This window comes from Bos javanicus, chromosome 27 (genome assembly GCF_032452875.1).
Source record: "Bos javanicus breed banteng chromosome 27, ARS-OSU_banteng_1.0, whole genome shotgun sequence".
NCBI classification, from domain to species: domain Eukaryota; kingdom Metazoa; phylum Chordata; class Mammalia; order Artiodactyla; family Bovidae; genus Bos; species Bos javanicus.
Window position 1 is genome coordinate 4,124,274 of NC_083894.1, and position 21,155 is coordinate 4,145,428.

At 37.7% G+C, this 21,155-nt stretch overlaps 1 protein-coding gene and 1 long non-coding RNA gene across 2 annotated transcripts in view; one reads left to right on the forward strand and one right to left on the reverse strand.

The window, feature by feature from the left end:
- Positions 1 to 21,155, reverse strand: part of CSMD1 (CUB and Sushi multiple domains 1) — a 2,072,278-nt gene that overhangs the window by 1,574,436 nt on the left and 476,687 nt on the right. The window lies entirely within an intron of this gene.
- Positions 86 to 20,439, forward strand: LOC133240120 (uncharacterized). The gene is made up of 3 exons (XR_009734116.1): positions 86 to 275; positions 1,660 to 1,707; positions 19,911 to 20,439. It is a non-coding gene; the product is annotated as an uncharacterized LOC133240120 (long non-coding RNA).

Genomic DNA, 21,155 nt, shown 5'->3' on the forward strand with positions numbered 1-21,155 from the left:
AACTGTAAGCAAATAGAAGAGGGAGACAGAGGATGAGATGGTTAAATGGCATCACTGATTCAATGGACATATACTTGGGCAAACTGCGATATGGTGAGGGACAGGGAAGCCTGGCATGCTATAGTCCATGAGGTCACAAAGAGTCGGGCATGATGTGCGACTGAACAACTGCAACAAACAGCAGCAGCAGCATATCTGTATGGTGTCTTTCCAGCCCATGGAAAGACATCCTTGTGTTAGTAAGGGTGAGGCTGAACGCTGCCTGTGAACACATGGTAAGTAGGGGCCATGGATATGGTGTTACTTTCCAGGGAATGAGGACAATAGAAACAAAGGGTACCACCTGACGCGATCTGCTGTGACCCTGGCCCATTGCAAGGGCCCCTGGACACCCAAAGACCTTACAACAGGGAGGGTGGGGATAAAACAGACAGAAATGTTGGTAGAACCCAGATGATGCAACATCACGTGGCAGTAATCTGGGCCTTCATTTTAGAAAAAGAAGTGTTATGTGTGTAAAAGATTTTCATAAGTGGGGACACTACTATCCATTTAACAGTTGAAGATATCATTGTGTTTCTTCAAAGTGGAGGTCAGAAGGATTGTCAAGGAGATCAGTGAACAGGACATGGCCAACATCTGGGTCAAGATATTATAGGGACAGAGTAAAGAGTCAGAACAGGTGATTAAATAGTTTAATCCCACTAGGGAACTTTAAATTGAAAAATATAGGAGACCCTTATAAGTTAATGATCACTTAAAAAAGCAGGTTTGGTTAACCACAAAACCAAACAGGCTTCTTTAGCAACAAAACTATGCAACAGAAGCCCAGGACATGCCTCAAAATAAAACAATGGTGGCACGAGACCCACATCTTGCCCAGTAAGCTCAGTAAGTTAGTGAACCCTAGGATATGTTCTCTGCACAAAAAACAATAATTTTTGGAGCTATCTTGATCATAGAGGGACAAGAAAACTCCCCTGATCAACCTGGAGATGCTGATGATGGAAGCATGACGTCTACTCAAGAAAGATAAAGAATGTCTTCTCCTTCTCCCCGCCTTTCCTTTGATTGTAAAGCTGTAGCCAGTAAGTTCTTGGGGTGCTGCAGCCCCTCACCTGCCCACGTGTAAGCCTCACAAGTGTTCTGTTCTAATAAATCACTTATCTAACACTTTGCCTCTCGCTGAATTATTTCAGTGATGAGACATGAAGAATTGTGGTATTGGAGTTCTTCAGAGCCCCCACAATGGCACCTGGCTTTTCAAACAGACTTTTGGACACAGAAGGTGTCAGAAGGGAGGCATAGACGAGGGCCTCCTTAGGAGGGAAACAATCAGATTAGGTAACAGATGAATTGAGGGTATTGAAGGAGAGAGGAATGTCACAGTGATGTTTAGCTTCTCTGGCTTGTGTCACTGAATCAGACACGGGTCTGGGTGTGTTACAGTAGCTGCAGGGATTTGGTATAGATGAAATGTGGGTAGTCAGGAAGAGAGAAATGTCATGGTGATCCTTAGATTATCAGGTTGTATCATGAATAGAACACAGATCTGGACATGTTGTGACAGCTGCAGACATGATCAAATCAGAGGCTGATTCTGAAACAGATGGAGTTCACCTCTCCCCCTCCCCTCTTCCTCCCCACCTGTCTCCCCAGGGCCTCCTCCATGTTCCAGGACCTCCAGGTGGAACACTGTTATTTCACGTAGGTTTTAAAGTGAGTGGGCTACCTCTCTCATTTCTAAGACTTTAATTCCTCACGATAAAACACCACCCTTGCCCACAAAACTGGGTCAGCAATGAATACACAAGACACGTGAAAGGCAGGTTTTTCAGGAGTCTGTTTTCCCTCAGTGGTCTACATTTATGAGTAAGAATAAACCAGAATATTTTATCTCAGTTTGCAAGCATTAAAAAAAAATAGAAATGCCTATTAACTTGCAATATAATTTCACCTAGAGTTATGGTGAATAAAACTATATCTAAAAGACTAACTTTATATAAAGATTTCTGTATGTTTGTTGTATAAAATAGGATAATGCAACTTTTTCAAAGTCCCTAACTTAAAAAGTAAAATCTACACTTTTTCCTATATAAGGCAGCCTCTTTCTAGAGCAAAGTTTTTGAACTCAAAATGTTTCCAATAGAGTCAATAGACTAAAAATGTATTATAATTAAAATAGTAAGTCTATTGTACTTAGGGAATCTTCAGCTCAAAAGGAGGGAAAAAGAACTAATACATTAAAATTTCATTAGCATGTTATCTGTGGTACTAAATATTTTATTAATTCTTTTGAAATCACACATTTAAGTCACAGAAAAGTTATAATTACTCTTGGGAAAATAAAACTCATTACGCCATACATTTCTCTAAAAATTAATCTTGACCATCTTCATAAATGGCCATAGTAAAATAGTATATAGTAACTAGTATAAAATAATATTGAAGAGAGTAAGGAAAGATGGCAGAGGAGTAGGTGGACATGGAATACATCTCTCTCCATGGATACATCAGGAATACACCTTCAGACACACAAGTGCAGGCAGAACACCAGCTGAGAGTGGACAGGAGTACCTGACCAGTGCAAAAGAATACAGACCCACACAAAACTCGGGAGGATGAAGGAACCATGGGAGGATGAAGGGGGAGAAACAGGAGTGTTAGTAGGCCTGGACCTGCCCTCGTCAGGTGGGGGAACTGAAGCAGGGGTCCAAGCCTCACATCAGGGCAATTGTCTGAGTCAGAGGAGAAACATTTAAGGCTGAGAGTGAAACAGCTGATCTGGGGAAGCCTCAATGGGATGAGAATCAGACAGTCCTTGCTGCAGCCATACATACCCTCGACAGGGACGCAGGTCCCCTAGAAGGCACAGAGGTTGGGAGCTGGAGTTTAGGGGTTGTGGAGCAATCCCAGGGTGAGGGCTGGTGTTGACTGTGGAGGGACTAATCTAGAGGAGGTGATGGAGGAGATTATGGTGGAAAATACCAAGTGGAGGAAAGGCAGGCGGCCATGGAAGCAAGGCAATACTGCTGAGTCACACGTAGCAGGTGGAGCCATCACCATAGCCTCTCTCCCCAGACATGACAGCATCAGCTGAACGATAGAGAGGCTGGCCCAAGAAATGCCTGACGCACTGAACTACAGAGCAGGACCCCCCCCCCCGGGGGGGCTCCTTTAGTGAATGACACGATCTACAAAGTAGGACACCAGTTGGGGGGCCCCTCTATGTGCCTGACATGCTGAACAACAGAGAAGGACCCCAGGCAAGGTAGCCCTCTAAGTGCCTGAATGAGCAGAGCTACGGAAAAGACTGGCCATACAGGCTTTCTGATCACCAGCTACAAGAGGCTCAAAAAAAGACTCTGAGAGGGCCATAACTCTTATGGTGGAGGCAGTCAGTGTCCCTGCACACTGGGTGCCGTCAGGGTCCCTACAAGCCAAGCAGCTGTGCCACCTTCACACTCAACTCTTGCTGGGGCAGAGCTGCCACAGGCAAAAAAGTCTTGTGTTTATGTGCTCAGGGTCACTTCAGTTATGTCCAATTCTCTGTGACACTGTAGACTGTGGCCAGCCAGGCTTCTCTCTCAGGGAGGAGAGTTCTCCAGGCAAGAACACTGGAGTGTATTGGCCAATGCTGGTTGCTATCCCCTTCTAGAGCACTACATGTCCTGCTGCCCTCGCTGCCAACTCCCCTGAGTAACTGGTGCTGCCAGAGCTCCTGTGACCCAAGCAGCTGCACCACCTCCACACCTGGCCCTCACAGGTGCAAACCCAAGTCCTCCAGGGCAGACTCAGGAGCAATCCCCAGTGGATGACCCACATGCAGAGGTGGAAATAAAACCACAATTGAAACCCAGGGTCAGTGTGGCTAAGGAAGAAGACCCAAAACCTTCCCACCAGCTGCACAAGTATTGGATTAAATCCGCATGATCAACTAGGCAGACTCTGTGTCTATGGAATATATAAAAGGGCACTGAGAGCTCCCACAAAAGAAAATACACTAGTTCTGGTAGCTGTGGACATTGGAGGCAAGAACACACAGGAGTGGACCAGATTAGAATCTGAGCTGCCCCCACAGTGGGTCCAGAGACCAGCACAGTGTTGGAGGGCATCCTAGGGAGGTGAGGTGGACTGTGACTCTCAGCGACCGAAAGAACTCTTACAGCAGTGACTCAAGAAAACCTTTATTATTCCTATATCTTGATTGCTCTGTAGATTATTTTGAATCCCCCCCACCCCTGTTGTAGTCATCAATTTTATTGGAACTATGAAATCTAATTAATCTTTTAAGCTTTTTTTTTTCCCCCCCTCAGCCACATTTTTTTTTTTTTAATTGTTGTTATAAACTTCTGCCTCCATGTTGGGCTTTTGCAGTTCTGTGGAGTTTTCCTTCTTCTTTTCTTTTCTCTTTTTAAAATTTTAGTTTTAAAACCCATTATTATGTTTTCTACATATATCCCTTTGTTTGCTTTTCCTACTGTTCTTTTCCCCTCACAGTTAAACCTTAATGTATATAAATCTTCAACCAGTAATGCTGAAGAAGCTGAAGTTGAACAGTTCTAAGAAGACCTACAAGACCTTTGAGAGCTAACACGCAAAAAAGATGTCCTTTTCATTATAGGGGACTGGAAAGCAAAAGTAGGAAGTCAAGAAACACCTGGAATAACAGGCAAATTTGGCCTTGGAATACGGAATGAAGCAGGGCAAAGACTAATAGGGTTTTGCCAAGAAAATGCACTGGTCATAGCAAACACCCTCTTCCAACAACACAAGAGAAGACTCTACTCATGGACATCATCAGATGGTCAACACCAAAATCAGATTGATTATATTCTTTGCAGCCAAAGATGGAGAAGCTCTATAGAGTCAGCAAAAACAAGACCAGGAGCTGACTGTGGCTCAGATCATGAACTCCTTATTGCCAAATTCAGACTGAAATTGAAGAAAGTAGGGAAAACCACTAGACCATTCAGGTATGACCTAAGTCAAATCCCTTATGATTATACAGTGGAAGTGAGAAATAGATTTAAGGGCCTAGATCTGATAGAGTGCCTGATGAACTATGGAATGAGGTTCATGACACTGTACAGGAGACAGGGATCAAGACCACTCCCATAGAAAAGAAATGCAAAAAAGCAAAATGGCTGTCCGGGGAGGCCTTACAAATAGCTGTGAAAAGAAGAGACGCTAAAAGCAAAGGAGAAAAGGAAAGATATAAACATCTGAATGCAGAGTTCCAAAGAATAGCAAGAAGAGATAAGAAAGCCTTCTTCAGCGATCAATGCGAAGAAATAGAGGAAAAACAACAGAATGGGAAAGACTAGAGATCTCTTCAAGAAAATTAGAGATATCAAAGGAACATTTCATGCAAAGATGAGCTCGATAAAGGACAGAAATGGTATGGACCTAACAGAAGCAAAAGATATTAAGAAGAGGTGGCAAGAATACACAGAAGAACTGTAGAGAAAAGATCTTCATGACCCAGATAATCATGATGGTGTGATCATTGACATAGAGCCAGACATCCTGGAATGTGAAGTCAAGTGGGCCTTAGAAAGCATCACTACGAACAAAGCTAGTGGAGGTAATGGAATTCCAGTTGAGCTATTCCAAATCCTGAAAGATGATGCTGTGAAAGTGCTGCACTCAATATGCCAGCAAATTTGGGAAACTCAGCAGTGGCCACAGGACTGGAAAAGGTCAGTTTTCATTCCAATCCCAAAGAAAGGCAATGCCAAAGAATGCTCAAACTACCACACAATTGCACTCATCTCACACGCTAGTAAAGTAATGCTCAAAATTCTCCAAGCCAGGCTTCAGCAATATGTGAACCGTGTACTTCCTGATGGTCAAGCTGGTTTTAGAAAAGGTAGAGGAATCAGAGATCAAATTGCCAACATCCGCTGGATCTTGGAAAAAGCAAGAGAGTTCCAGAAAAACATCTATTTCTGCTTTATTGACTATGCCAAAGCCTTTGACTGTGTGGATCACAATAAACTGTGGGAAATTCTGAAAGAGATGGGAATACCAGACCACCTGACCTGCCTCTTGAGAAATTTGTATGCAGGTCAGGAAGCAACAGTTAGAACTGGACATGGAACAACAGACTGGTTCCAAATTGGAAAAGGAGTATGTCAAGGCTGTATATTGTCACCCTGCTTATTTAACTTATATGCAGAATACATCATGAGAAACGCTGGACTGGAAGAAACACAAACTGGAATCAAGATTGCTGGGAGAAATATCAATCCTCAGATATGCAGATGACACCACCTGTATGGCAGAAAGTGAAGAGGAACTTAAAAGCCTTTTGATGAAAGTGAAAGTGGAGAGTGAAAAAGTTGGCTTAAAGCTCAACATTCAGAAAACGAAGATCATGGCATCCAGTCCCACCACTTCATGGGAAATAGATGGGGAAACAGTGTCAGACTTTATTTTTCTGGGCTCCAAAATCACTGAAGATGGTGACTGCAGCCATGAAATTAAAAGATGCTTACTCCTTGGAAGGAAAGTTATGACCAACCTAGATAGCATATTCAAAAGCAGAGACATTACTTTGCCAACAAAGGTTCGTCTAGTCAAGGCTATGGTTTTTCCTGTGGTCATGTATGGATGTGAGAGTTGGACTGTGAAGAAGGCTGAGCACCGAAGTATTGATGCTTTTGAACTGTGGTGTTGGAGAAGACTCTTGAGAGTCCCTTGGACTGCAAGGATATCCAACCAGTCCATTCTGAAGGAGATCAGCCCTGGGATTTCTTTGGAAGGACTGATGCTAAAGCTGAAACTCCAACACTTTGGCCACCTCATGCAAAGAGTTAACTCATTGGAAAAGACTCTGATGCTGGGAGGGATTGGGGGCAGGAGGAGAAGGGGACGACAGAGGATGAGATGGCTGGATGGCATCACTGACTCAGTGGACATGAGTCTCAGTGAACTCCAGGAGTTGGTGATGGACAGGGAGGTCTGGCATGCTGCAATTCATGGGGTCGAAACGAGTCGGACACGACTGAGCGACTGATCTCATCTGATCTGATATAAATCTTCTTTATCTACCTCTATTTAACCTTGCATATCTATCCCTTCTCTCTTTTCTTTCTTTCCTTTTCTCTCAACATATTAGTTAGTTTTGTTTTCATTGCTTTATTCCCCACTTGACATTTTTCTTTAGGTTTGTTTTCCAGTTTGTGCTTTAGTTTTATTCTTAACTGGTAAATATAATTCTTGATTTTCTTGGTTCACCAGGTCAATCTACTGTATTTTATTTTAGTTGGACCATTTTGACTTTTCTCAAGGATGTATATGTATATGCATATATTCAATTATTTTAATTGTTATCTGCCTGATTTTATAATTGCCATTTGTCTGGGGTTCATCTTTGGTTTTTTGCTTTTGGGTATTTGTTTTACACCCACATAATGCCATAAGAAACCACTTGTGGAATCCTTGTTCCTGACCAGTGATCAACCCCTGAGCCTTTGGAGTGGGAGCACGGACTCCAAAACCCTAGACTACCAGAGAATTAACCCTAGGGAGTATCAAATAGTAAGAACACACACAAAGGAAACCACTAGAATACAAGACCTGGCATTACTCAACCACAGGTAGTACCCTGTGCAGGAAACCTCATCTAAACAAAAACAACAAAAATGCAAACCCAATCATCAGAAGACAGGATTACCACCTCACTCAGTCTTGCCCATGAGAGGAAAATCAAACAAACAACAACAGCAACGACAAAAGTCGCCACAAATCTCACCCTATACAAAACTTACACAACCCACTGGACCACCCTTAGGAGCACAGAAATCAAAAGGAAGAAAGAATTCAACCTTGAAGCCTGGGAAAGGAGACCTCAAACACAATAAGTTAAAAGAAAATAATACAAAGCCAGAGAAATACTACACAAATGAAGGAACAAACCAGAAAAACAGAAGTCCAAATAAATAAAGAGGAAATAGGCAAACTACCTGAAAAAAAAATTGGAATAATGATAGTAAAGATGATCAAAACCTTGAAAACAAAATGGAGAAAATACAAGCATCAATAAGCAAAGACCTAGAAGCATTAAAGAATAAAAATATAGAGACAAAGAACACAATTACTGAAAATAAAAATACTCTGGAAGGAATCAATAGCAGAATATCTGAAGCAGAAGAAAGAATCAGTGAACTGGAAGATAATATGGTGGAAATAACTTCTCAAAAGCAGAAGAAAGTAAAAAGAATGAAAGGAACTGAGGATAGTCTCAGAGATGTCTGGGACAATATCAAACACACCAGTATTCAAATTATAGGGGTCCCAGAAGAAGAAAAGGAAAAGAAAGAGTATGAGGAAGTTCTTGAAAAGATTACAGCTGAAAATTTCCCCAACATGGAAAAGGAAATAGTCAATCAAGTCCAAGAGGCACAAAGAGTCCCATACAGGAAAAACCCAAGGAGAAACATGCCAAGATATATACTAATCAAACTAACAAAGACTAAACACAAAGAAAGAATATTAAAAGCAGCAAGGGAGAAGAAACTAGTAACATACAAGGGAAATCCCATACACTTAACAGCTGATCTTTCAGCAGAAACTCTGCAGGCCAGAGGGGAAGGCAGGATATATTTTAAGTACTAAAGGGAAAAATCTACAACCAAGATTACCATACCCAGCAATGATCTCATTCAAAATTGATGGAGAAATAAAAAGCTTTTCAGACAAGCAAAAGTTAAGAGAATTCAGTACGACCAAACCAGCTTTATCACAAATGTTAAAGGGACTTGCATAGTCAAGAAATACAAGAGAAGAAAAAAAGATCTACAAAATCAACCCCAAATAATTAAGAAAATGGCAATAGGAACATACATATCAATAATTACTTTAAATGTAAGTGGATTAAATGCTTCAACCCAAAGACACAGACTGACTGAATGGAGAGAAAAACAAGACCCATATATATGCTTTCTACAAGAAACCCACTTCAGAACCTAAAGGCACATATAGACTGAAAGTGAGAAGATGAAAAAATATATTCCATGCAAATGGGAAGCAAAAAAAAGAAGATGGAATAGCAATCCTCACATCAGACAAAGTGGACCTTAAAGTAAAGAATATTACAAAAGATAAGGAATGACACTACATAATGATCAAGGGATCAATTGAAGAGGAAGACATAACAATTATAAATATCTATGCAACCAACATAGGAGTTCCACAATACATAAGACAAACACTAAGAGACATAAAAGGAGAAATTGCCAGTAACACAGTAATAGTAGGAGACTTTAACACCCCACTCACACCAATGGATGGATCATCAAAACAGAAAATTAAAAAGGAAACACAAGTCTTAAATGATACATTAGATGAGATGGATATCATTAATATTTTCAGGACTCCATACAAATGCAGAACATATCTTCTTCTCCAGGATAGACCACATCTTGGGTCACAAATCAAACCTCAGTAAATTTAATAAAATTGAAATTGTATCAAGCATCTTCTCTGACCACAGTGCTATGAGACTAGATATCAATTACAAGAAAGAAACACAAACACATGGAGATTAAATGATACATTTCTAAATAACCAAAAGGTTGCTGAAGAAATCAAAAGAGAAATCAAAAAATTTCTAGAAACAAATGACAATGAAAACACAACCCCAAACCATCTATGGGATGAAGCAAAAGCAGTTCTAAGAGGGAAGTTTATAGCAATAGAACCCTACCTCAAGAAACAAGAAAAAACATCAAATAGACAGCCTAACTTTACACCTAAAAAAACTGGAAAAGGAAGAAGAAGAAGAACAACAACAACAACAAAGACAAATTAGTAGAAGGAAATAAATCATAAAGATCTGAGAAGAAATAAATGAAAAGGAAATGAAAGAAAGATTAATAAAATTTAATAAAACTAAAAGCTGGTTCTTTGAGAAGATAAACAAAATTGAAAAACCTTTAGCCAGACTCATCTAGGGAAAAAAATCAGAAGAATCAAATCAACAAAATTAGAAATGAAAAAGGAGAGTTTACAACAGACAATGCAGAAATACAAAGGATTGTAAGAGATTATTGTGAACAACTATATGGCAATAAAGTGGATAACCTGGAAGAAATGGGCAGATTCTTAGAAAAGTTTAATCTTCCAACACTGAGCCAGGAAGAAATAGAAATTATGAACAACCCAATTACAAGCACTGAAATTGAAGCTGTGATCAAAATCTCCCCCAAAACACAAAAGCCCAGACCAGATGGATTCACAGGAGAATTCCATCAAACATTTAGAGAAGAGATAATGCCTATTCTTCTAAAACTCTTTCAAAAAATTGCAGAGGAAGAAACACTTCCAAACTCCTTCTACAAGGCCACCATCATCCTGATACAAAACCAGACTAAGACAACACACAATAAAGAAAACTACAGGCCAATATCATTGATTAACATAGATACAAAAATCCTCAACAAAATTTTAACAAATAGAAAGCAACACATCAAAAAGCGCATACACCATAATCAAGTTGGGTTTATTCCAAGGATGCAAGTATTATTCTATATATGCAAATAAATCAATGTGATACACCATATTAACAAATTGAAAGATTAAAACCATATGATAGTCTCAACAGATGCAGAAAAAGCCTTTGACAAAATCCAGCACCCATTTATGATTAAAACTCTTCAAAAAATGGGCATCGAAAGAACCTACCTCAACATAGAAAAGGCCACATATGATAAGCCTACAGTAAACATTATTCTCAATGGTAAAAAGCTGAAAGCATTACCCCAAAGATCAGGAACAAGACAAGGGTGTCCACTTTCACCACTATTCAACCTAGTTCTGGAAATTCTAGCTACAACAATCAGAGAAGAAAAAGAAATAAATAGAATCCAGATTGGAAATGAAGTAAAGCTCTCACTGTTTACAGATGACATGATACTGTACATAGAAAACCATAAAGACAGTATCAGAAAATTACTAGAATTAATCAGTTTAGCAAATTTGCATGATACAAAACCAATACACAGAAATCATTTACATTTCTATATACTAACAATGAAAAATCAGAAAGAGAAATTAAGGAATCAATCCCATTCACCATTGCAACAAAAAGAATTAAATATCTAGGAATAAACTTACCTAAAGAGACAAAAGAATTGTACACAGAAAATTATAAGGCACTAATGAAAGAAATCAAAGATGACATATAAAGATGGAGAGATATCCATGTTCCTTGGTAGGAAGAATCAATATTATAAAAATGACTATATTACAAAACACAATCTACAGATTCAATGCAATCCCTATCAAATTACCAATGACATTTTCCACAGAAATAGAACAAAAGATTTCACAGTTCATCTGGAAACACAAAAGACCCTGAATATCCAAAGCAGTCTTGAGAAAGAAGAAAAAGAAGAATGGAGCTGGAGGAATCAACCTTCCTGACTCAGATTATACTACAAAGCTACAGTCATCAGGACAGTATGGTTCTGGCACACACAAAAAAGAAATATATACCAATGGAACAAGATAGCCTGCAAATAAACCCATGCACCTGTGGGTACCTTATTTTTGACAAAGGAGGCAAGAATATACAATGGGGCAAAGACAGTCTCTTCAATAAGTGGTGTTGGGAAAACTGAACAGCTACTTGTAAAAGAATGAAATTAGAACACTTCCTAACACCAGTCACAAAGATAAACTCAAAATGGATTAAAGACCTAAAAGTTAAGACCAGAAACTATAAAACTCTTAGAGGAAAACATAGGCAGAACACTCAAAGACATAAACCAAAGCAAGATCCTCTATGACTCACCTCCTGGAGTAATGGAAATAAAGACAAAACTAAACAAATGGGACCTGATTAAACTTAAAAGTTTTTGCACAGAAAAGGAAACTGTGAGCAAGGTGATAAGACAACCCTCAGAATGGGAGAACACAATAGCAAATGAAACAAAGTGACAAAGGATTAATTTCCAAAATATACAAGCAGTTCATACAACTCAATGCCAGAAAAACAAACAACCCAATCAAAAAATAGGGAAAAGACCTAAACAGACATTTCTCCAAAGACATACAGATGGCTAACAAATTCATGAAAAGATACTCAACATCACTCATTATTAGAGCAATGTGAATCAAAACTACAGTGAGATATCTCCTCACACCAGTCTGAACGGCCATCATCCAAAAGTCTACAAACAATAAATGTTGGCGAGAGTGTGGAGAAAAGGGAATGCTCTTGCACTGTTGGTGGGAATGCAAATTGATACAGCCATCATGGAAGACAGTATGGAGTTTCCTTAAAAAATTAGGAATAAAACTACCATAGGACACAGCAATTCTACTCCTAGGCATATACCCCGAGGAAACCAAAATTGAAAATGACACAAGTATCCCATTGTTCATTTCAGCACTGTTTACAATAGATAGAACATGGAAGCAACCTAGATGTCTATTGACAGATGAATGGATAAGGAAATCGTGGTATATATACACAATGGAATATTACTCAGTCATAAAAAGGAAAGCCTTTGAGTCAGTTCTAAAGAGGTGGATGTAGCTAGAATCTATTGTACAGAGTGAAGTCAGAAAGAGAAAGAGAAATATCATATTCTGACACATATATACAGAATCTAAAAGAATGGTACTGAATAATTAATTTACAGGGCAGCGATGGAAAAACAGGCATAGAGAAGAGACTTATGGACATAGGGAGAGGGGAGGAGAGGGTGAGATTTATGGAAAGATTAACTTAGAAACTTATATTACCATATATAAAATAGATAGCCAATGGGAATTTGCTGTATGCCTCAGGAAACTCAAACAGGGGCTCTGTACCAACCTGGAGGGGTGGGATGCGGGGGGAGATGGAAGGGAGTTTCAAAAGGGAGGAGACATATGTATACCTATGGCTGATTCATGTTGAGGTTTGACAGAAAACAACAATATTCTGTAAAGCAATTATCCTTTAATAAAAAATAAATTAATTAAAAAATAATACTGAGGTTATGAAAATGGTCACACATGATTTTATAACAATCTATAGAATATTGCTAGCAAGTAAGGACACTAAAGAAGGCCGTGGTGGTAGAGGAAGGACCACACCCATCCACTTGTATTTTCCATGCTTCAGGCTCATGAGAAAAGACTGGAGTGACACCCTGAATAAAGGAAAGGAATAATAAGCAGTAAATTGGCATCATTCTCTGTTTCCTAAAAAATGTATAAAAATATGTTAATAGTAGAATGCAAATAGGCAATATTTTTATGTCAAATTTGATGTAAAACTTTAGCCAGAAAAGATTTGCTGTGAGCCCTTAAGTAAGCTGATATGCATGAATAATATCCAAAACTGGGATATTATCCCCAAACTGGGATAGTATGCAAAACTGGGCAGCATTTCTCAAATGTAACTTTTGTGAACCATGTGTGTTTCTCTTGTTTTTTAACAGAGCCACTCATGGGTCATAAAACACACTCCATAAAGTGCTGCTATAATCCAATTTCTGACATATTCTGAGCAATTAGTAAACGTCAGTTTTACTTTTTTTTTTCTTTCTTTCCCTGGTTAAGTCAACTGATTAGAACACATTGATAAGCTGGAAGTCTTGAGTTCAAAACTGGTACAGAACTGATGCTACTCAAGACTATTCTTATAATTTCTTAGTGTTTTTTTTAAAACTGAAGGTATCAAATTGGTCTATATTCATAGCAATTAAAATAAATTTGTTCTAAATTTAAAAGAAAAGAAAACCCAAGATATGCCTTTAAATGCAATGATATGATATTTAGTAGCATTATCTTAGAAGACAAAAGAGAGTGATTCATTTAAAACCCTAAAATACAATGACATATTTTTAAAAGGCACATCTATCCTACCATTTAAAACATTCCAGAAGTATTCTCAGTGGAGAAATGAAATTCACCTTTCACAATGACAAGACTATATTGCTTAAAATAAGGGATGGGTGGTGGTGAGACTGTCAAAGATTAAGGAAGGAAGGATGATTTGGAAGAATCCCTGCATACCATGCACACCAAAGAGTCAATTTCGAGGACTTTAAGTGTAAATAATGGCACAAAATCCACTTTCAGATTACATTTTCTTCCTTCATTCCTTATTATGTTTTGTAGCTCTACCTACCTCCACACTGTCTGTTAATGATGGAACAGACTCAGACAGTGGAACAAGTGTTCCATCTGATGTTTTTGTTTTTACATAGGATCTGAAAAATGCTATGAATGCTTTTCAGGAAGCTGACACACACTAGGATCTGATTTTTATGAAGGGGGCCAGCTGTCTTTGACTCAAAATATGGCTCTCTGAGCTAAATGTAACAATATGTGATATTATACTGACTGAGAGATTAGTCTACTGACTGAGAGATTAATCAATTATTTCCCAAAAAAATCTGTCAAAACTTCTCATTGTCCAGCCCACAGGATATTATGTTCCATATTTTGGAGTTCAGCTGTTAGGCAAAAAAGAATTATCACATCATCTAAATGGGGATATAATAGCACAAGGTTTGGCCCATAATCACTACTGTGGTAATTTTTAATCAATAAAGATAAAGACCTGATGAGCATCCACTTTTACAAATAAACACATTAAATTACACTCTGGAAGTACTTTCACCTACAAACATGATTACATTTTCCGACTTCAAACCATCCATGGAACCATATGATGAATGATAATTAGTAATCTTTAAGATTTTTTTAACCTAATAATTACATAAGAGAAGGTTACAATTTAGCAGCTAATACCAAATACAATACAGCTCCACTTACACTCAAATCCCATTTAGTCACCAGATCTCAGACCATCTTCAAGTCTACTTTCTCAGTGCTTGCATTTTATTTCTTCCCAAGTTTAGTTACTCCATATAGATGGCATTGTTTGTTGATTTAATATGCATCCACCTTAGAATTCTTTGTATAGTCCTCTATCCTAACTTCCCATCTTGTACTTGAGAGGCAGCGAATGAACAGTAAATGCTTTACTTCTGTAGGTTTATACTAATTAGCTATTTAAATAGAACCCACTTATGATGGAGGTACAAGCTACATATTTTCATCTCATAAGCATATTCTGTCTTTATTCTGTCATGATCTTAAATTGGATAAACTTATGATCGGGAAAAATAAATTCAAAAATATAAAGGTAGAATTAATGCAAGTTTTAATTTGGATTGTGGAATTTTGGAGGATGCATTTTTCCATTGCCTGTTCCCCATTTTTGGTTACATCATAAAATGATTTTTAAAACCTTCAGGTAGTCTTAAATCAACACAATAAAATATGGCATTTGGAAGGTTATATTAAAAAAGAAGCAGTTAAGAAATATGGCCTTGGAAAAGAAGAGTAAGAGATAAAATAACTTTAAGGAGGTAAAAGATGAGCATTCATACTAAATTCCTGGAAACTGATATTCAGTTTTGTTCAGAAAAATTTATTTAAATTACTGATAGGAACTTACATAATTACCTCCATGTTGTACAAAAGTTATAAGCTCTATATCCAAGGTTATAATGAAGTTATTAATAATTCATATTGAGGTAACCTAGACCTGAAGGTCAGTAAAATGTAGACAGCAGAGATGCTGAGCAGGGATTTCCATCAGTCTTCCTGGTCCACTCAGCCCTTGCTGTCAGGGCAGAATTTAAAGGGAAGCCATCCCCTTGGACACCAGCTGTATAACTGGCTGTTCTTATCAAGGAGACACCATATTCCTGGCAGAGCCACCTGGAACTCGTGAACTCATCCATGTCATATGTTTAGATGACAGAATCCAGCATAGATTATTCAAAATCCATCTATTTGATCTCAACCCATAAGACAAGCTACCATCATTCTGACTTGATGGCAAAACCCTCATTTGGTCTTATCCCTCTCTAATCCATCCCCCACCAGTACCCAGAAAGACACTTCCCAAATTTAGTCACTTCCTGAAAGTTTTCCAGGTTCAATCTCTCCAAGAGTTCCCCTTGTCCTTTGCAGAGTAGGTTGGAAACCCTGGTATCACTTGCCCTGAAATCTGTGGTCAACATCTCCCCCTCACCCTGATCCTGATCCAATACACAGTCACTTAACTCTTGAAGTTCTTCCTAAATCCTGGCTATGCCATGTGCCTCTGGGCCACATAGATAATGGAAAATAGGAAGACGTCAGATCAGAAACCAAAGGAAAGAGACATAGACTGACTCCCCAAATAAGTCACTTTTAACTCTGAAGTTATAATTCAGCTCATGCTACACTGATTTGACTTAAGCAAAGATGTAATTATTCATTTATCAAGTATGCAGACACTGAGTAAATAAAGAATGATCTAATTATCAATATTAAGTGAAAATGTAAAAGTATGGAACAAAAATGTATACAGTTTGACTATACAAATAATTTTAAAACATATCAGCTTAAGAAAACACATGTATACCTGTGGCAGATTCATTTTGATATTTGGCAAAACTAATACAATTATGTAAAGTTTAAAAATAAAATAAAATTAGGAAAAAAAAAAAGAAACTTAAAGCATATCAGATATGTCAGGTATAAGGAGATCCAAATAGCTGATGTCCAGTCCCCCCAAAGGACCAGCCAGGACAGCCATCCAGCAATCCCACTTGACCTTCAGATAGACTGAATGCTGGTGGCCATTAGAGTCAGCATTATTAATCCTAAAAGGTTTATCATGAAACCATGACTACAGCAGACCATTATTTTAGAACATCAGGTAAAATCTGTGTGGCTTCTAAAATGCCCAGAGAAATCTTAGTCAACAAGTTACCTGCCTTTCTTCATAGAAGAATAAACAAACATCAAGAAATAAATTCTATTTTCTGTTGGCACAAGTTGCCACATGTTTGCTGTTTGCCCCACAAATATGATGTGTCCAGCCTGCACAGTGAAGATCCCTATGTTGTTTTAAACACCATTTGATTTGTCTTAGCCCACTTCAACACTGGGAGATTTCTCCTATGAATCTAGATTTCCAGAGTCTCTTGAACAATGGCCATGTCACATACAACGGCAAACTGGGAGCTGTGCAGTTCAGCACCGCCTCATAACTGCCTCCCTGCTCCACTGCTGTTTTCCCATTTATCATCAACCTGGCCCCAAAGTTCCTTATAAATGAGTTAAAGTCAATGAAGTGTTTCTCAAGAATAATTAAGGCTTTCTTTAGTTAAAATGCAAGACCTAAAAATAGATGGAAAATGCTGCTTGTTACAAAATTTGTAGAAAATACTTCCTTTTTTAATATATGAATTGTGACTCTAGAATAGGTGACTTATTTACATATTCACATCAGCAGACCATTCCTCCAGACATTGAACTCCATGGCCCTGTCCTAAGTGTTACTAAGAACAAGGGTGTCTAGAATTTCTGCCAAGGAGCCTTTGAGTCGTGAAGCCACAAAGAAGAATAATTGTATATAAAATGTGTCTTCTATAGGACAGTTCTGCAGAATGGATTCTAGCAGAGGACTGAGTTATATTTTTGTTGGATGCCCTCCTCAGCTTCCCAAGGAATCTGAGAGTTGTACAGCCTGCGAGGATTTGTAGCCCAATTACCCAACATGACGAGAATATCTCAGGAATGTCAGAAGTATCTTTTAATGATGGAATCTCTTTTATACCACACAAATATCTAGAAAAGGTTCAGAGGACAGTAATCACTGTTAAGGTTTTTACATCTGTCACTTCTACTAGACATTTAACAAAGAAAATAATAACCAAATCCTTAGACAGTATCTTTTTTTTTTTTTTTAATTTTCTGAATGTCTTGTCATTCAAGCTGATAATATTTTATGGTCTATATAACTGAAAATTGATGTGTGAGATAGGGGTGTTTAACATTTTATAAGTGTAAGTGGAGATGGTCACTAGTGTAAATGGCAAGTATGGGACTCCAGGTAACAACCAAGTTTTGTCTCAGGAGTCAATGAGCTTTGCTGCACAGAGTAAGCTTTCACTTGCCTCTCTTAGGAAGCATCTAGGTCTACAGTTTTGGAGCACCTGATCAGGCTAAAATCATGCATGTATATGGCAATAATAATAAGGTCACTTTGATGCATCGAAACACAGGTAGTTACCATAGAAGTGCAACCAAAGGGCAGGGTGCAGCATTAGAAATATATCAAACATCTTCTACCAGGACCTAGAATCTTTTTTTTTTTTTCAATTATAACAGATCCAGCATTCATTGTTTTTTCAATTCTTATGTTCTGTAACTGCTATTATTTCACATAGCTTAATTTACTCCTATCTCTATGTTATAGTTAATAGCTACTAACTTCTGTACAAAATCTTGAAATATTATGTCCAAAATAAAGAATGGGATTGCCCTGCATAGGAAATACTGGAGTTACTGTTATAATGACAGATGTTTCTGACTTAGGAATGTGCATTTTGAGGTCCATATTTAAGAGATGCACTAAAGAAGAACTTTCACGAAGTGTTATCTGCCCAAGCGCCTTCTTAGTTTTAGACTGACTCCAGCTCCTTATCATTCTGCCTCAACTGGATCTGACTTGTTTCCAACAATGATGATAGATTTCTTACATGTGCCCTGTGTAATAACTTCAAGATAATTAAACTAAGAATGCCTTATTCAAGGCACTTTAACAAAAAAATTGAGAGGGAACAATGCAGATCTGTAATTTTCTAAACCAGTCTTAGGCAGCTGTGGCTGACCAGTTGGCCTAAAAATGGCTCATAACAAACGATGCACAGCTGGGATATGCCCACACACACCTCTTCCTTTTAAATTGCAGTGGAAGTAATTCAGAAGCAATTTTCCAAGTAAAATACAGATTTTAAAACTAATTTAGTCATTCTAGATTCTGCGTTTCTGTTGGAAGACATACAAATGTTTCCTATTAGAAACCGTGCCATTGTTATGTTGAATAGAAAAACTGTTATTCTTTAATGTTTCCAAATTTTACAAGACAGTCTATATTTTGGTCGATCCAACTCTGAATTTTTAATTCCAATTTATATAGAAAGATTTTAGGATAACTGTTATAAAGCATTTTGCCTATTAGTTTTGTTAATTGTAACGTTCTTGAAGGCAGTTATGCTTTCCAAGAGCATACTTTATATTATACTTTATCATTATTGTTAAATTATGTTTTAAATTTATCTTCACTAGGACATTCTAGTCAATGAATAGATTTTTAACAATACAGATCTGAAAACTGTCACTAAAAACACTGGTAGCCAGTATAACCAAGTAAGATAATACAGTAAAAAAAAAAAAAAAAAATAGAACCGAACAAAATTAGGAACATATTTGTTACAAAAAGTATGAGTCCATGAAAGTAGAACACTTTTATAGGAAATTTCATTTTAGTATATTATAGAATTTTGGAATGCATAAAAGCTTCATCCAAATGTCTTGGGTGGAACATATGGCTTAACATAGCATTTTTTTAAATTTAACTGTAAACTCTGTAAAATTTAATGTCAGAGATCTCTGAAACTTACTGAACATAGCTCAATAATTTCTTTCAGAGACATATTGATTGACCTGGATGTTTCCTAAGAATTTTAAAAAAATGAGTTTGGTGATATCTACAATTTTAAGCTAACTCTAGCAAAGGAAGACTTGAACAGAATAGGCAGAATAAGCACGGTTTTCCAAATCAAACCCAGTATGTATTATTCAAGGAACGAAGAGGTATCTTCTGGTAAAGTATTAGGAAAAAAAAAAAGCTTATAAACAATTAAGCAACACTTAAAATGTATGGTTTTCAATACAAACCATAACAGCATGGCCCTGCTCAGTGGTCCATGAATGATTAGAGATGTGTACAGTTCCTTTTTATTTCACAACACTTTAGGTACCTGAAGGGATGGGGAATGAGTGAACGAAAACATGAATTACTTCATTAACCACAATTGTCATAACTTCTTTCTCAGCACTTGTAAAATTCCACAATGCTAATTTAAAAGAAAAGAAACAAGAAGAAGATAAATGGTTATTCAGAAGAGATGTATGCCATGCCAGGAATCAGACAGCACGGTGGCAGAAATGGAGATAAAGGTGGTGTTTCTCTCAACGAATGTCTTTCTTTGGAAAGGAGAGAAAAATGATCTGTTCCAACTCACTATGAAAGTGAAAGTGCTCATCGCTCTGTCATGTCCCACTCTTTGTAGCCCTATGGACTGTGAACTGCCAGGCTCCTCTGTGCACAGAATTCTCCAAGCAAGAATACTGGGGTGGGTAGGCATCCCCTCCTACAGGGGATCTGCCTGAACCAGGGATCGAACTTGGGTCTCCTTCATTGCAGGCCGATTATTTTACCATCTGAGCCACCAGGGAAGCCCTCCAGCTTACTGTATCTTCCACCTATAACTTAGACCCACAACTATGAAAACATGCCTTTACTCTTCAACTAAGTATCTGATTTCATCATTAAATTGAGCTTAAAAACCTACAGAAAGAATGCTCTCAACAATTACTGTGAAATTATGTTCTTATGTTGTCCTGATGAAGGATGAAGCTTCTTTTGGCCAGACAGAAATTTCACAATACAGTTTAGTTGGATTGATTATAATGCTAATGATATGTATAATCTACTCAGTACTTAGTATAAAATATTGCTGGTCATAAAATTATATTCCAAAAGGGGAAAAAAAAAAGTGAGTCTTCATGAGCCAATTAACATTGGCCATCAATTCAGACTCTACAGAACTATGAATAAGAATTTTTTTTTTTAAATGGGTCAAACTACTTAATGACCTGACATTACTCTGTATTATCACCTGAGATTCCTAGAGTACCAGGACTTTCTTAACTTTGGGTCTCAATATCTTGACTGGTATTTATACAGAGCCTGTTCCAAAATATACTAAGACATGAATATTACTTTGAAAAATGTGAATGTTTAGCTGATGCAAATATAAAATAGATATCCAAAAGTATGTTCATACCTAAGAAGCTCTCTATGTCTTAATTTACATGTCATGAATACATAAAGGGAGATACCTAAGGATTCTAGATGTTTTCACTAAGTGCACTAACTCTTTCAGATTTGTGGGGAAAATTGTCATCCTTTCAAAACTAAACACAGCAACAGATCATCATGAGGTCTATGGATAAATCACAATGAAAACCTGATATGAAGTCTCTACATTCACTTCAGTAACTCAGTCATGTCCGAC